This window comes from Amphiprion ocellaris, chromosome 9 (assembly GCF_022539595.1).
Source record: "Amphiprion ocellaris isolate individual 3 ecotype Okinawa chromosome 9, ASM2253959v1, whole genome shotgun sequence".
NCBI lineage: Eukaryota > Metazoa > Chordata > Actinopteri > Pomacentridae > Amphiprion > Amphiprion ocellaris.
Genome location: NC_072774.1, coordinates 14,835,605 through 14,854,261, shown reverse-complemented (window position 1 = coordinate 14,854,261; position 18,657 = coordinate 14,835,605). Strand labels below are relative to the sequence as shown.

General features: G+C 37.5%; 2 long non-coding RNA genes across 2 annotated transcripts; both read right to left on the bottom strand.

Annotated features, from left to right (window-relative positions):
* Window positions 1–3,788: 3,788 nt before the first annotated feature.
* LOC129349616 (uncharacterized) lies at window positions 3,789–10,715 on the bottom strand. The gene is made up of 4 exons (XR_008602679.1): window positions 10,645–10,715; window positions 9,854–10,012; window positions 8,618–8,914; window positions 3,789–4,034 (listed from the first exon to the last, which is right to left on the bottom strand). It is a non-coding gene; the product is annotated as an uncharacterized LOC129349616 (long non-coding RNA).
* A 2,336-nt stretch (window positions 10,716–13,051) lies between these two features.
* Window positions 13,052–16,556, bottom strand: LOC129349695 (uncharacterized). The gene is made up of 2 exons (XR_008602810.1): window positions 16,346–16,556; window positions 13,052–14,504 (listed from the first exon to the last, which is right to left on the bottom strand). It is a non-coding gene; the product is annotated as an uncharacterized LOC129349695 (long non-coding RNA).
* Between the last annotated feature and the right edge of the window lie 2,101 nt (window positions 16,557–18,657).

Genomic DNA, 18,657 nt, shown 5'->3' with positions numbered 1-18,657 from the left:
GATTTTTCAAACATGTTGTAAAAACGTGCCATATGATGAAATAATGTAAAGGAGGCTGTGAAAAACACTCCAGAAAGGTTTTCTTTGAAAAAAAAATCATCATGAATTTTGGCGCAAAAAAAACGCCATAGTATAGCATGTCGCTCAAAAAACATCATAGTATAGCATGTCGCTCTAAAAATGTCATAGTATAGCCTTTGGTACAACAAACATCATAGTATAGCATGTCGCTCGAAAAATGTCATAGAAAAGCCTTTAGTCCACAAAATGTTGTTATTTCGTGGCTGTCTGAAGTACGTGAGGAGCAACACCAAAACAGTCCAAACGCTGGTTTCCAGAGGGTTAGACGAGTATTTATGTGAAAGAGTAAGTTTACAACAACACAACATGTGAGGGGGTTAAAAACAAATGGGTGTTAGTAAAATAAAAATAAATAAACAGAACTAAAAGTGAACTTCATGTTGACATTGATGGGCATTCCAACCAGGAACAAAGTAAAAGAAAATCAATACGAAAAAAAACTCTTCCTGTTCACCTCTTAAAACCCAAAAACACACCGCAGTAGCACCCTAAACTAAAACTACCAATGGGTTCCCTGTTTTCCTTTCTGAACAATTCAAAGGTCCCTCTCTATCTCCCCACACATCCACCAACCACTGGAACACATCTCCAAAGTTCTGCTGAGCCAGCTCAGCTTCCCCTCAGAAGAAGTGCAGCCACCTGCCAGATGAAGGAGCCTTTTGAGAGGCAGCTGGCATCGTGATTGGACTGTACTTTGGTCTGTTCCAATCCAGCTTCAGCTCTAGAGACGGCAGGCGGGACGAGTCAACGGAGGCCGGGTGGACGAAGGCATGCAGCTGAGTACAATCTAGAAAACAACAGAGGAGGAGAGCAGGGCCAGAACAAACAGAGTAGCATCGTATGTCTCTTAGAAAACATCATAGTATAGCCTTTGGTATGAAAAAACGCCATCATATACATCGTATATTGTACAAATAACAAGTCAAAGGAAAGAGACATACATTGTAGAATTGTAGTAATTGTGGGCTGACTGATTTACTGATTATCAGTATTTTGTTTTTTACTGATTTACGGTGATAAATTAAAAATGGCGCTACTTTGGCTCTGAACCTTTATCTACCTGTGGTCGCTCTGTCTTCTGGAGTGATTTGATTGGTTATACGTCACAAATAAAACTCCTTTAACTTAACATCTGTAAACAAAACAAAAATGTATCAACAAAGTTTTCTGTTAGAGTTTGTGTTATTCTAAGTTTAACTCCAAGATTTTAAATACTTTCATGTACTGCAAATGAATATCTACTCCAAATGTCTCACTAATAATCATTATCAGCCTGAAAAACCCACAAAACACCCCTTTATACTCGACCATACTTAATACAGTCCGGTTCCCCCTTCTATAAATCTGCTTGGAATCTTCCACTTCCTGTTTGTCAAAGTGGCCTTCTACCTGGACAGGTTTTGTTGGAGCTCATGCAACAAACATTTTGGGTAACTGCACTTTAATATGGATGGATGACACTGAATTAGAGTCTGTTTTAATGAGACTGAGTTAAGATGTGTAGCTCTGTCATTAAATAGTAAATTATTTCTCAGAATTCACAGAGAAAAGTCTGAAATGTTTGCTAGGTTAGCGTCCCACATGTTCTTTGGCTCAGCTAAAGCTAACTCTCTCCAACTTCTGGATCTCTTGAGTTGCTTGTTAAAATATCTTGCTATAGGTGCTGAAGCTTAGAAAGTCTGAGATGTTTGTTCAAAATAAGCTCATTCTCAAGTCTTATCTGAACTGTCCTCTTTTGTTTTAACGTTCCCTAAACTTAGGAGTTAATGACAGAGCAGCACATCCAGACTCAGTCTCCTTTATGTAGAGATTAAACTTCAGTGTCATTCATTGATGTTAAAGTGCAGTTTTTCAAATGTTTGTTGCACATGCTCCCGACCAAACCAGTCCAGGTGGAAGACGATGTGAAGAGAAAGCTCCAGAGGATGAATATCACACATTTACGTTGGAAATAAATGTCCTTTAATTTGACATTGTCATGCAAATGATGTTCAAATCTTTGTTGAGTGTTTTTCTGATGTTGGTTTCTAAATGTTTTCTGACACTCGGCCCTGAAGATTAAAACCTTCTACGGCTCACAAGCTGCAACAATTCACACATTATCAACTATCTTTCTGACTAGACTAAGATAAAAAGTGAAAAACTGCCAGATTCCTGCATCATGAATGTAAATCTTTTTGGTTTTTATGACAGTAAACTGAATATATTTGGAGGCACCGTTTATGTTTTGACGACCTATATCTAATGAGTTATTGATGCTGGAAGTCCGAATCTGTGAATATCTTTCCAACTTTACTGAACTTGGGGCCACTACCACCTAAGGAGTGATATATTTAATTTTGAAAAAAGCATTTAGCCATACTTAAAGCTTTAAGTGCTTTATTAACACGGAACTAAAAATTTTGTATTGTTTTATTATCACAGGTTCTGTCTGAAAAGAGGTGGCATCATTTTAAACAGTGAAATCAAACTAATAAAATGTAATGACCAACCAGTGAGCAATACTGGATTCTGCAAAAACATAAACAACTTTTTAAAAAATCTAAATCTTATCTTAACACAGTTAATGTATTAACTTATTTTTGTGTGTATGCATGTATTTATTGATTTATTTAGTACTGTTAACATATCAGAATTCTGAGGGAGTTTTTCTTAAGATGGGCAAAGGCCATTTATTGATTACATATAGGCTCTTAAATGTTTACTAAAAACTAAAAAGCATTTTTAAAAAAACAACTTAGGCATTTATTGAGTCACTAAAATACTGTAGAGTACAGACCACATCAGCATGATTATAAGCATCCTCTGGTAAATTAACAACCAGATACTGATGTCTCTCACCATATGGACTTCAGGAGATGACTGGGGGATGATAAACTGTGACCTACTGGTTGGGTTCTCTCTGTTCTCATGTTTCTTACATGTTTGTCCCTGACAGCCGGGTCCTAATGTTTTTTGAGCAACACACCATACTATGACGTTTTTACAATGATGGTTCTACTATGGAACCAGTTTGACATGTTCAGGTGTTCTTTGTGTGAAAACTCAGAGATTTCAGGTATCAGAAGGTGGTTTTCAACTTTCTTTAATAACTTTCTGCTTCAACTTTAAACTAAATTTACTTGACTAAGCCAGCCCTCTGGACTTCCAGTAAGCTGTGTTCCTATTGGCTGTCCAGGTGGCTGCTTGGTGTTATCAGGAACACCTGAGCAGCTCAGTGTTATCAGGAACACCTGAGCAGCTCAGTGTCTTCCTGCTTTATTGGGCTGCAGACAAACATTTCCTCTGTTTCTCTTAACCACTGAACTGGGTTTGGCGCCGTTGCTTTAGTTTGTTCTTTAGGCGTTGGCTTGCAGCTTCCAGCAGTAAAATTGTCTTTAATGTGTTTCTTGGTGTGTTTTAGGGATTTGTACTGGATAGTCGTCTTGGTAAATGTGGTTCTTTAGCCACAGTTAGCACATGGTGCTAATGTGTGCAGTGATTAGTGGATTTGGTGCAGCTGAGTTGTGTCTTTATCTTGGCTGTAGTGAGTCTTCAGAGGTTTTTGGTCAGACACATTCTGTATTCTTGTTTGAGAACCAACGTTGGTTGTCCAGAAGGTAAGAGTTCCTGTCCTGATTCTCTGTTCTCAGAGGTTCTCTGGTAGGCTGCAGGAGACTTTAGTGTTTGGTTTTTGTACGGTTTCATTTGGACAACTATCTTGAGGCCCCTCCATGTGGTTCAGTGAGGTTTTCTGAAACAGTTCTACAAAGCAACCTGCAGCAGAAGAGACTTTGAGAGTTTTTAGGAAGTTCTGGAGACCAGACTTTAGAGCAGCAGAAACATTTGTCAGCAGTTTGAGCAGGAGAAGGTGAGCTTCAGAGTAGAAATGAGACAGAAACCTTCTTGACCCGTGTGGTGAGGTCCTGTACCAAGAGTTTGAGCAGGTTGTGAAGAGTCTGTAGTTCTTTGGTCTGAAAGCACAAGAAGAGTTGACTCATTAAAGGAGAAAACAGGAGATATTGTTGGTTCTTCTGTCGCTCTGCAGTTTCAGTTTCCTTAGACTGAATATCAAGTTTATATTTTAAATGATTTCCCATGTGAGTCCAAGAAGACTTCAATAAACTCCCTCCATCCCCTGGACACAACATATTTTATTACCATGTTAAATCTTTTTTTTTTTAAAGTATGTTTTTGAGTTTTAATCATAGTTTTAGTGTAGTTTTTTCTCTTTGCTTGTTTAGTTTTGTCATCTGTGAAAGGTGCTAAACAAATAAAGTTGAATTGATAAAGTGAATAATTGACTAACTCATGATTGTGACAACAGAAGTATTTTCATTGTGATTTAAGGGTTTGTTTCATTTTTAAGGTTGGATTTAAAATCTTGACAAAAAAAGATTAAAGAAATAAATTGCATTTAAAAAAGCAAATCAAAGGAAAAAACATTTAATACAGTAAAACTTTTAACAAGAAAATTAAACATTAAATACAATTAAATTATATTAAATAGACAAAATATTTAATTAGATAATTAAATGGAAGATACAAAACATGTAATTATGAAATTAAATGTTTTTAAACAAAAATATTAAACATTAAAGATGAAATATTTTGGATCATTAAACATTTTAAAAATACAATTAAACAAGAAGAATATTAAACATTTTTTTAAAAATACAAAACATTTAATTAGATTATTAAACCTTTAAAAAGACAAAACATTTAATTAAAAAATTAAATGTTTAATTCGAAACTTAAATCTTAAAGACAAAACTTTAAGTAGGAATTAAACAGAAAATACAATGAAGTATTTAAAAAGAAAATGAAACATTAAAAGGTGGTAAAACATTTACAAAGAAAATCCTTAACAAAGATTTAATCAAAAATTAAACATTGGGAAAGAAAAAGGAATTTTTCAAACAAGCCAATAAAACATTTGAAAAAACAACAAACATTAAAAAGACAAAACATTTCAAAATCAAATCAGACATTAGAAAAGAATAAAAGGTGAGAAAAGAGCAAAACTAAACGTTTAAGAAGAATCAAACTAAAGACAAAACATTTGAAAAGACACCAGTTAAACTTTAGAAGATCAAATTAAACAGAAGAGACAATAAAAGGATGAAAAAGCAAAAACAGATAAAGGTCTTGAAGTGTTTTCTAGTCTGAAATGAAAACATCAAGTTGTTTCTTCAAACATTTCCTCTTTCTATGTTCTTGGTTTCATTGTGGACAGATTTACTAAGAACTCATTTAAGAAAACTGCTTTCCAGATAAAGTCTACTAGTAGTTGAAGGCATCGATCAAACTAATGTTACCTTCTGATCTCCACAAACTTTACTGTTCAGTGAAGAGAATCAAAGTTTGTTCAGGATTTCTAAAAAACCCACAGGTGAAGGTCTGAGAAGAACTCAGATGGATGGTCTAAATGTGAAATCAAGACTCATGGTCACAAGTTTTAAGGCTTCTGTTAACCAGAAAGTTCAAACTAACAGAGAAGTACTGAGAAACTTTTAAAACTTCAGTCCTCAGAGTGTCTGAAGGTTCAAACTAACAGAGAAGTACTCAGGAACTTTTAAAATTTCAGTCCTCAGACTGTCTGAAGGTTCAAACTAACAGAGAAGTACTGAGAAACTGAGAAGATTTCAGTCCTTGGACTGTCTGAAAGTTCAGTCTAACAGAGAACTACTGTGGGACTTGGAAAATTTCAGTCCTCAGACTGTCTAAAGGTTCAAACTAACAGAGAACTACTCAGAAACTGAGAAGATTTCAGTCCTTGGACTGTCTGAAAGTTCAATCTAACAGAGAACTACTGTGGGACTTAGAAAATTTCAGCCCTCAGACTGTGTGAAAGCTCAGGTCCTGAGGACTCGGGAGGTGTGGAGGCTTTGGAAAGTCTTGGAACTGAGGGTTCCACCCTCCAGCACAAAGGCTGAAGTCCAACCTCCTGAGAAAAACGGTCGAGTCGAGACTTGAGTTGAAAAAAAAACTCGAAAACGACAAAAAATAGATGATAAATGCGCAAAAAAAAGAAGAATTAGTATCTGAGCGAGTAGCTCAGGGGAAAAGAAGACAGACTACAGACTGGAAGGTCGCAGGTTCGAGACCCGCCACCGGCCTTTTTCTTTCTTTGTCTTTGTCAGGATTTTCAGAAAATTTAAGCAGTGTCTGGTCTTGAACCAGCGACCTGCAGCTCCATAGGCAAATCCTTAACTCACTGAGCTACAGATCAGATAAAAAGAAATAAATTCGTCGTCCCTTTGGCATCGTAGTTCCTGAAGTGACCACATGGGTGGAGCCAAGGCGGAGTCTGGGTGGAGTCAGGGCGGAGAGTAGGCGGTGAGGTGGGTGGCGGCCTCCCCCCTCTACTCCCCCACCTCCCACCACCACCCACCACACCTTCCCCCGCCCGACGAGTTCTTCGAGTCTCCACGAGTTCTTCGAGTCTCCACAGGTTTTCCCCAGTTTCTGGAGTTTCCACCAGGTCGGAGGCAGAACAAGTTGTCATGAAGAGGTGTTGAAGTCAGCCAGGATGGACTGACTTTTTACAGCGACTAGAAGGAAGACCACTAGAAGAGCAGGTCTTTAACCACCATCCATAAAATCCATGGAGTTGCTCCAGAGAAATGAAGGGAGGTCAACTTTTATCAACCTCCATCCACATGTTCAACTTCATATCTTTACTTGGACATTTTTAGCACCACAAACCTTTAGTATCACACTTTATTATCATTTATGAGGACTTTAATGGAATCCACCAGCAGATTTACTTTTTGTTGACAAACTTTATTCTTGTCATCCTGGGACTGCAGTATTTAAAACTGTTCCTTCTATTTGACCTCATGTTTATTAGTTTTAGTGGAGAAAGTTATTTTGTCGATTAATCTCTTAAAAACCAAATAATAAATTGGGTTAGTCAAGAGCTTTAAATTTCTTACTTTGTCATATTTTAAGGATGACAAAAAAATATAAAAATAAAGCGTCTTGAGACAATTTGACCTGTAACTGGCGTTATATAAATAAAATTGAATTAAAATTGTATGTATCTTGTAATGTTGGAGTAATTCAGCCATATATGTTGGAAAACACATTTTCTTTGTCCATTAATCTGTCGTTTTCTCCAGTAATTCATTTCTTATTTTGGTTTATAAAATGTCAAACCCAAATATATTCAATTTACTGTCATAAAAACCAAAAAGATTTATATTCATGATGCAGGAACCAGGCAGTTTTTCACTTTTTATCTTAGTTTAGTCAGAAAGATAGTTGATAATGTGTGAATTGTTGCAGCTTGTGAGCCATAAAAGGTTTTAATCTTTGGGGCCGAGTGTCAGAAAACATTTAGAAACCAACATCAACAAAGCACTCAACAAAGATTTGAACATCATTAAAGGGAAATCCAACTTTTGCATGACAATGTCTAATTAAAGGACATTAACTTCCAGTGTAAATGTGTGATATTCATCCTCTGGAGCTTTCTCTTCACATTGTCTTCCACCTGGACTGGTTTGGTTGGGAGCATGTACAACAAACATTTGAAAAACTGCACTTTAACATCAATGAATGACACTGAAGTTTAATCTCTACATAAATGAGACTGAGTCTGGATGTACTGCTCTGTCATTAACTCCTAAGTTTAGGGAAAGTTAAAACAAAAGAAGACAGTTCAGATAAGACTTGAGAATGAGCTTATTTTGAACAAACATCTCAGACTTTCTGAGCTTCAGCACCTCTAGCAAGATATTTTAACAACAAGCAACTCAAGAGATCCAGAAGTTGCAGAGTTAGCTTTAGCTGAGCCAAAGAACATGTGGGACGCTAACCTAGCAAACATTTCAGACTTTTCTCTGTGAATTCTGAGAAATAATTTCCTATTTAATGACAGAACTACACATCTTAACTCAGTCTCATGAAAACAGACTCTAATTCAGTGTCATCCATCCATATTAAAGTGCAGTTACCCAAAATGTTTGTTGCATGAGCTCCAACAAAACCTGTCCAGGTAGAAGGCCACTTTGACAAACAGGAAGTGGAAGATTCCAAGCAGATTTATAGAAGGGGGAACCAGACTGTACTAAGTGTCATCGAGTATAGAGGGGTGTTTTGTGGGTTTTTAAGGCGGATAATTATTATTAGTGAGACATTTGGAGTAGATATTCATTTGCAGTAAATGAAAGTATTTATAATCTTGGAGTTAAACTTAGAATAACACAAACTCTAACAGAAAACTTTGTTGATATGTTTTTTGTTTTGTTTACAGATGTTAAGTTAAAGGAGTTTTATTCGTGACGTATAACCAATCAAATCACTCCAGAAGACAGAGCAACCACAGGTAGATAAAGGTTGAGCCAAAGTAGCGCCATTTTTAAATGTATTTATTACTGTAAATCAGTAAAAAATAAAATACTGATAATCAGTAAATCAGTCAGCCCACAATTACTACAATTCTACAATGTATGTCTCTTTCCTTTGACTTGTTATTTGTACAATATACGATGTATATGATGGCGTTTTTTCATACCAAAGGCTATACTATGATGTTTTCTAAGAGACATACCATGCTACTCTGCTTGTTCTGGCCCTGCACTCCTCCTCTGTTGTTTTCTAGATTGTACTCAGCTGCATGCCTTCGTCCACCAGGCCTCCGTTGACTCGTCCCGCCTGCCGTCTCTGGAGCTGAAGCTGGATTGGAACAGACCAAAGTACAGTCCAATCACGATGCCAGCTGCCTCTCAAAAGGCTCCTTCATCTGGCAGGTGGCTGCACTTCTTCTGAGGGGAAGCTGAGCTGGCCCAGCAGAACTTTGGAGATGTGTTCCAGTGGTTGGTGGATGTGTGGGGAGATAGAGAGGGACCTTTGAATTGTTCAGAAAGGAAAACAGGGAACCCATTGGTAGTTTTAGTTTAGGGTGCTACTGCGGTGTGTTTTTGGGTTTTAAGAGGTGAACAGGAAGAGTTTTTTTTCGTATTGATTATCTTTTACTTTGTTCCTGGTTGGAATGCCCATCAATGTCAACGTGAAGTTCACTTTTAGTTCTGCTGATTTATTTTTATTTTACTAACACCCATTTGCTTTTAACCCCCTCACATGTTGTGTTGTTATAAACTTACTCTTTCAAATAAATTCTCATCTAACCCTCTGGAAACCAGCGTTTGGACTGTTTTTGTGTTGCTCCTCACCTACTGACAGCTGTGGACTAAAGGCTATACTGTGAAGTTTTTAGAGCGACATGCTATACTATGTTTGTTGGGCGACACGCTATACTATAGGCTTTTTTAATTGACATATTACTGTGACGTTTTTTTTGTTTTAGTTTTTTTAGTTTTTTTTAGCAACATATAAGAATTCAAACAGTTTTAAAAGTTACTATACTTTTACTTGTGCAATGAAATTATTATTCTATGGCATTTTTTAGATGACATATTATACTCTGATGTTTTCTTGAATTACATACTATTTTGACAATATACTGCACTATGACATTTTTTGAACCACATATCATACATGACAATTTTAGGCAACATCCTATCATTTTGCGCTTTTTGAACCACATAATAATCTATGTTTTGTTTTTTTTTTTCTTGCCAACATGCTGTACTATGAACTACAGGCCATACTATGTTATTCTTGAGTAAAGCATACTGTACTTTGATGTTTTCTGAACTACATCCTATACTATGGCGTTATACACAGAGTGCTTTGGTTACATGTTGATTTATAATCTAGATTTTTTTCTGTTTTGTTTTTTGACGGGATTACCACAGACCTGACCGTGAACACCGTTGACACCCACCTCAGGGAGACGCTGCCTAAGATCTCAAGGCTGCTTGGTCGTGGTCTTTCTGGCACGTACTCTTCCAAGATGAGCCGGGAAGTTTAACACTGATGGAATGACACCAGGTCTAAGCTGACAAACTTCCACTTCCTCCTCAACCCATAGTCTCTGGGAAACCTACATGGAGTAAGAAAAGTAGACAGAGAAGTAAGTAAGTCTGTACACAACATATTAAAAAGAAATCATGCTAATAAATTAAATACAAAGAACCGAATTTCGCCAATATACTGGAGACCAGAGCTATTTAATTTGATAAGTATAACCTTGTTTAGTAACATTTCAATTATTTGAGAGCAGTCCTAAAGAACTGCCTGTAATCCCAATCATAAAATGGGTTTGGAGGAAGAACATAGATGGTAATCTGGATATACATGAGTTAAACTTTATAACTACTATTGGTAGTATTGGTGGTAGTAATAGCAATGTGACTACTACTAGTAGTAGTGGTAGTACACTAACTACTGCTGCTGATACTGGCACTGCTACTACAACTTGTAATACTATTACAAATGCTGATACTACTTCTACGACTCTAACAGCTGTTTATACTACTACTGCTGCTTGTACTTTTAGTATTACTACTACTGCTTGTACAACTATACTACAGCTACTATTAATCGTCTGGTATTTGCTTGTCAAGCTGCTAGCTCGCCTTAGTGTTTTGCTAGTGGCTAGCTAGTTAGCTCTCATAGACTGGAAGCTCTCAACAAGATTTCATAATGAAAAAAAGAGCCAAAAACTGTTCTTACCTATGAAAAGTCATTCCAAGTTTCCTTGTCTCAATCCTATGACGTAGTGTGTAATTGTATGCAGCACAGTGAGACGGCATCCTTGTTGTTTCTGTTTTCATGCCGTCTACATCAAGGGAATGCACTGAAGCTTTGCCCCGCAGTATCACGCAGCTCAAAGGGGCGTGTCCTATCTACTAATTCAAACCTATGACAACAATGGTGGCTGCACATAAGGACGCCTGACGTTGACTAGCTGCGTAAATACCATTATATACAGTCTATGGTAAATACGTATGTGAATTGCATCACTGGCTGTAGCAGCCAGTCACCGATCACTCACTGACTCACACTGAAAAATAGCACAGAATGAATAGTTACGTGTTTATTTTATTTACAATTTAGGTTGGATTTTTTTTTGTGTGCACAGCGCAGATTTTCTGTGCACAGAGACCGTGTCAGCAGTGCGCAATTGCGCATGCGCGCAAGGAGCAACACAAAAACAGGACAAACGCTGGTTTCCAGGGGGTTAGGCAGGTATTTATTTGAAAGAGTATGTTTACAACAACACAACATGTGAGCAGAAAAATCACAAAGTCTGTCTTTAGTTCAGCTGAAAATATTAGTTTTTGTCTTTTTTATTGACCAAACTTTTCAGGAAGTAGATGAAGAATAATTAAAGGTCTCATGTAGAAGTCGAACTTATTTTGGATCCTTGTGGAGAGTTTAATCTTAGAGTTTGTAAAGCTGTTGAGTTTTTAGAGTCACATGGATTGTTTTGACATTTAATAACCGAGTCCTGAAATAAAATTAGTTTTGGATTTCTGTCATTTAGTCTGGACTAAACTAACAACAGCAGCATAAATCTCAAATGTCATTATGAGGAGTATGGATTGAGGTTTCTCACTTGATAATGATCAAAACATTAAGTTTAGGTTGATTTAAAGGAATATTCCACCTTAAATCTTTGAATGTTGACCTAAAATGTTGGTTTCAGGAAGTATTCCACCTACAAGGTCCTTAAACATCCACCTTAAAGGAACATTCCACCAAAAATCCTTGGACATGCACCTAAAATGTTGGTTTAACAGAGTATTCCATCCAAAATCCTCAGAGACCTGAGGGGCTGGTTAAAAGGAATATTCCACCTAAAACCTCAAATATAGACCCGAAAGGGTGGTTTAGAAAAACCACCTGAAATGTAGGCCTGAGAAGTTGATTTGAAAGAATATACCATCCTAAACATCCTTAAATGTAGACTAAAAGACGGTTTGAAAGACAATTCCACCTAAAATCCTCCAATGTAGACCTAAAAGGTGAGTTTAATGGTATATTCCACCTAAAATTCACTACTGTAGACCTTGGAGGTTGGTCTGATGGTATATTCCACCCAACATCCTTGAACATAAACTTAAAAAGTTCGTTCAAAGGAGTATTCCACCTAAAATCCTCCAATGTAGACCTAAAAGGTGAGTTTAATGGTATATTCCACCTAAAATTCACTACTGTAGACCTTGGAGGTTGGTCTGATGGTATATTCCACCCAACATCCTTGAACATAAACTTAAAAAGTTCGTTCAAAGGAGTATTCCATCTAAAATCCTTCAGTGTAGACCAAAAAAATCTTGGTGTAAAGGAGTATTCCACCTTAAATGTAGACCTAAAGGATGGTTTGGAGTAATATTCTACTCTAAAATCTTCCAATGTGATCTGATGCGTATATTCTACTCAACATCCTGGAACATTTACCTAAAAGGTTGGTTTAATGGTATATTCCCACAAGCACCCTTGAACATTGGGCTTATTGGTATATTCCACCCAAAATACTTGTATATATACCAAGAAGTCAGTGTAAAGGAAATGTAGACCTAAAAGTATTGTTTAAAGGAATATTTAAACTGTTTTCATTATTTAATAATCTGTTATCAGTCAGAACCCTGGCAAACTTATTTTCATCAGTTTTTTTAGTTCAAGTCACAAATAAAGGAGCTCTTGGTTTTTAGCGGTGTTACTGCTGTTTCAACACAGACACGTTCACATGCATCCTCAAACCTCTCAGCACTCAAACACCCACAGACAGGCAGCCGGCTGGGCCGAGGCTCGGCAGCGTCCTCAGACCCACGAGTCGGGGAGTCGGTGAACTTGTTGGTCCGGTTTGAAGGCCTCCGTGTGGTCCAGTAGAAGTCCACGTAGTCAGTGTTGGCTATGAACCGCAGCGATTGGCCTGCATCAGGTGGACCGGCTCGTCCTCATAGGGCTCCTCCTGTAGCCTTGAGGGAACCACAGGAACATTCAGTAGCTGTTGGAGTTCTTCCTGTCAGGCTCGTGGTAGAACGGCTCTGAAGAATCTTGTACTTGTCTTATCTGGAACAATCTAACAGCCTAAACTGTTTACAGTGGTGTAAAGGAGCAAACACACAGGCATAGATTAGGACTCAAACTAGATTTATTTTAGAAAACAAATCAACTTAGAGGCATTTGTTCACATGTGGCTGAATAGGAGGCCGTCCAATCAGATTCGAGGTCTTCACTCTGTAGGTTGTTTGTTCGGTGACACTCTTGGACCTCCATCAGCTGACGTGGATGTTTGATGGTCTTCCTTTCTAGTGCCAGATGATTCATCCATGAATTCAGCAGCTACAGACTGACATGAACCTCATGCTGCCGTTATTGAATTCCTGTTCCAGATCTAATGTTCAGAGCTCAACTTGAATGCAGCCGTCTGCTGTCTGATAGTTTTTCTCATTGTAGTCTTCAGAAAAGTCTTTTTCCTCATGTCAGGATGTGGTGAGACTCTTTCTCAGTCGCTGCAGACGTCCTTCATTGTGCATCTCCAGAGAAGAAACAGAAAAACTGTTCACTGCTTCAGCATCACAAACACTCTCCAGCATTGAGAGTGTTTTAGGAATTAATTCATTGTGTTGTGAACTTTGAAGGAGCAGAAACTTTACAGCTGCCAAAGATATGAGCTCCAATTCTGGATGTTTTAGGAAATGAAGTTCATCAAATGAACACTTGATTTTTGCTGATGACGGTCATTAAATTACTGAAGAAATCTAACATAAAAACCTGTAAACTCTCAGGCAGCTTTTGTTAAAGTTTGTCTATTATTCTATCATCATGTTCTGGAACCAGGACTCTGCAGAAGCTCCTTCAAACAGATACTTGTGTGTTTCTATTTAAGGCCTCAGGTTTGAACATACAGCAGAGGATTAGAAAGGAGTGATTTTAATATTTAAATCAGTCCAGTAAATGTTTGGAGTAAAACTGATTTTAATTCTGATTAGATTTGTGTCAAATAATATTGTAGAGTCTCACTTAAATATATCCAAATGAGTTCAGTGTATTTACATTTTAAAGAATATTTGATTTCTTAATCTCAATACTGTAGGGTCTGACCCTAAATATTATAATAATGATGTCAATTTAAATAATATTGTAGCTGCTTTGAGCTGCAACATTACGGTCTGACAATCCAACACCATCACAGTTTTCATCTGGTTGTTTTGCTTCAACATGCTGTGAAGTTCAGTTTTTACCTGAATCAATACAGAGATTCTATTTCCAACCAAGACTGGAAGAAAAATTAGAATGTTATAAGGTTATTAATACAACTAAATCCTTTCAGATGGAAGGATTTACTTCCAAGTTCTAATTGAAGTTTCAGTTGGAGCACATTGCATTCACAAAGAAAAACAGCGATACCTTCATAGCAACATTTAATAAACCTAAAGCTTCCCTGTTGGTTCATTGGTGGAGTTTGTTACTGAGCATCTGAACCTTAAATCCAGTGAGACGACCATCTTCAGTCGAGGCCAGTCAGAGAACTTCAAGACCTTCCATCGGCTGGACCAGATGTGGCATCATCTCCCTCTGAACATCTGGATGACAGGAGAAAAGACAGAAATCAAACACAGATCACAGAAATACAATTTATTCACTTTCATCATTTTATAAAAGTAGCATGAACTTTATTAAAACTTGACATCAGTAATGAAAGTAAATGTTTTTATCTTGTGTTTAAGCTAAATTTAAAGTCAATTTTAATGACAGTTTATCCTGAAAGGAGTGAGAATGGAGCTTTTCTTTCCTTTTTAGAATATTCTCTCAAAATATTCTGTTTATTATTGGCTTTAGAAGCATTTTTCTTTACTTATTTATTTTTAGATACCTCAGACTGATGCACTTTGCTGGTTTGCAGATAATTTCATGTACAATGACAATAAAGATATTCTATAACATATTTTGCTAAAACAAGAACTGCAAACCTTCTCAACCATCTCTCAGTCTGCAAAATTCCAACTGCGACAAAGAATTATCCAATGTAGTTATTATTATAATCTTTACTGAACCAGCCCTGGAATTAATAAAAATCTGTATATGGATATGATTTTCTCAGATGGGACCACTATGGAAGCCGTAGTAATTATTAACTATCCTTTGAAGGGAAAGATTAGGTCTTCTTCAGGTGGATAAAAAAATGCTCTCTTAAAAAATATTTTTTTAAAAAATGCATACAAAAAAGTAAATCTCTTCTGCACTGCACACATACTACACTTTTGTATAACTCTGGATGTCAGAGTAAAGGCAGACAGATCCACCAATCAGCCACAACATTCTGACCACTGACAGCTGAAGAGAACAACATCCATCATCTTGTTCTAATGCAACGTTCTGCTGGGAAACCTTGATGTTCATGTGGATGTTTGACATGTACCACCACCTAAACACTGCAGGACAAACAACCCCCTAGTCTCCATGGCAACAGCAGTCCTTGATGCCAGCTGCCACCCTCAGCAGGAAAAACTAAAACTGCTCAGGAGTGGTCCGAGGAACACGACAGAGCTAAGCTGTTCACCTGGGTTCCACACTCCCCACATCCAGATCTGACTGAGCATCTGTGGGATGGTCCAGGATCAGCCTGGTCTAGGTAGGACCCACCCTGCAACCCACAGGATCCACAGAATCCACAGGACATCCCCAGAGGTTCTGATGAACCACTGGGTCAGAGGAGTTTTAGCAGCATAAAGGGACCAACACAGTATTAGTCAGGTGGTCAGAATGTTATACTGTTATATTGTCATGCTGATTATATGATCAGTAAATGTTACCATCAATTATAACGTCCACATTGATCAGGAAAAAAAACAAACTCAGTTCATTCAGAAACTGTGGGGTTAAACCTAAAAACACAGACCTCAACAGCAGTTTGTTTCAAAGCAGAACAACAGCTGGTTTTCACTAAAGAAGCTTTCAAAGCAACAATTAAATGACAGTTTTGTTCTCATTAAGTTCAGAGTCAGCCAAATTAATGTACACACATCAGGAAAAGAAAATCTTTTATAAATATTTCATTTGTATAAGTACTTCTACACATATAGATTCCTCTTTCTAAGTTTGATCAAATCACGATAACTCTGTGTCCTGTTGTACGATGTTTTCCCAACAGATGGCATTACCCTCATGAATGGAGCATCAACAAGTGACGTCTACAACACAACAGAAATGTCTGGAAGCCAGTGGCCACCACTTTGAGCACCTCTTGTAATTGTAAAGGCCAAAGATAACTTTTATTAATCTCGTGATGTCTGAATAAATTTGGTATTGAAATATTTATGTTTTTCTTTTCCTGATGTGTGTAAACATTATTTTGGCTGACTCTGTATAATGGGTTTCTGACAGGTCACCAGGCAACAACTTTTTATAATAATGACAAACATACCTGCATTCTACAGGAGTGATTTTCCTCATGTGCAGGTAAAGATGTGTGAGAAGCTTAGAGATGACAGGAGCAGGAGTCATCCTCACTAATTCAGCTTCCACCTAGAAACAGAAAGACTACAAACAAACACACTGATATACTCTCAAACGTTCAACCTCACAGCCTCAAAATATCTGTTTAGGAAGTTTTGTGTTTCTGAATTCTGCTGAAAGCATTGACAGACATTCTCTTACAAGGTTGTGTAAAAAGCAGCCTGTCCTCTGAGCTACTGAGAAATCTTCCTGAACAAAGTTTCTATGTGTAAATCAGCTCAACAAAAACTAAAGCCTCAGTCAGAGATAACAGGTATCGCAAATTATAAACAACTTTCTTTGTTTACTCAGACTTTCTGCTTCAACCTCACATAAAAAGGGGAGTCACTTTATATACTGGATTGAACTTGAGCAGTGGAAGAGAGAAGGAATTTAATGAAATTATGGAGATTCAGAGAGGTAATGTTGCACAATGTTAAGTTAAGCGCGATTTAATTCAAACCAGCTGAATGTTAAACTTCAGTGCAGCTAAACGGGTTTCAGTTAACCTTAAAGTAAAATAACTTTTTTAAAAGCTAAAATAGACAGCAGAGAAATACAGGTTGAGAAGGTCATGCTAATAATGACGGACAGTTGAGACAGCAACTAACACAGGTGTTCAGCGGTAAGTTAGCCACCTGTGTTAATTAGCCCGCTAGCTAACTTAGCTGCTTAGCTAGCTAACGCGTCCGGACCAACTGCTCAAACACGACAAAACACAACTCTTCACAAGTCGCTGACTTTACGTACAACAAAACAACGCTACCGGCTAGAAGTATTTATCTTCTTACCATGTTTGACTCCAAAAACAAGGTCAACGGCAGCCAGAGATGCTACCAGACGTCCCGACCATGGCTATAGATAGAAGACTAGATGCTAGCACGCTGTCTTCTATATTATCTATGGTCTGACCAACCACTGCTCTCTGGCTCCGCCCTCTCCACGCTTGCTGATGACCACTTCCGGTCTCAGAAAATTAAAAAACTGACCTTTTTTCGTTTCTGTCTCTTACTGATTTTATCTTTTTGTTATTCTAAATATAAAATGAAAATCAAAGCTTTTTTAAAATTTCGTATATCCCTTTTTGATCATGAAAAGGAAAAACGGACCCAGGAGACAAAATACAGACAACCAATCATGTAAAACGTTTATCTAAAGGTAATGAGCTTCAGCCCAAGTTAATTAAGTCAACTAAGGATCTTCCAAAGTTAATGTGTTTTTAGTCCAAAATTGCCTCTTTTGTTTTTGTCCATCCTCTACTGTACTTTAAATACAACATTCACTTGATTAATTTAACTTCAGATCAAGGACTGTGGATTGATTTCACATCACTTCTATTGGAAATACTTTAAAAGGCATTTAGACACGTGGACAAAATTGTTGGTACCCCTCGGTTAATGAAAGAAAATCCACAATGGTCACAGAAATAATTTGAATCTGACAAAAGTAAAAATAAATACAAATTCTATGAAAATTAAACTGAAAATCAGACATTGCTTTTGAACCATGTTTCAACAGAATTATTTTTTAAAACAAACTCATGGAACAGGCCTGGACAAAAATGATGGTACCTCTAGAAAAGACTGAAAATAATGTGACCATAGGGACATGTTCAATCAAGGTGTGTCCTCTAATTAGCATCACAGGTGTCTACAAACTTGGAATCAGTCAGTCGGCCTATTTATAGGGTTACAAGTAGTCACTGTGCTGTTTGGTGACATGGTGTGTACCATACTAAACATGGACCAGAGGAAGCGAAGGAGAGAGTTGTCTCAGGAGATTAGAAAGAAAATTATAGACAAGCATGTTAAAGGTAAAGACTATAAGACCATCTCCAAGCAGCTTGATGTTCCTGTGACTACAGTTGCACATATTATTCAGAAATTTAAGATCCATGGGACTGTAGCCAACCTTCCTGGACGTGGCCGCAGGAGGAAAATTGATGACAAATGGAAGAGACGGATAATATGAATGGTAACAAAAGAGGCCAAAACAACCTCTAAAGACATTAAAGGTGAACTCCAAGGTCAAGGTACATCAGTGTCAGATCACACCATCCGTCGTTGTTTGAGCCAAAGTGGACTTCATGGGAGACGACCAAGGAGGACACCATTGTTGAAACAAATGACAAAAAAGCCAGACTGGAATTTGCCAAACTGCATGTTGACAAGCCACAAAGCTTCTGGGAGAATGTCCTATGGACAGACGAGACAAAACTGGAACTTTTTGGCAAGGCACATC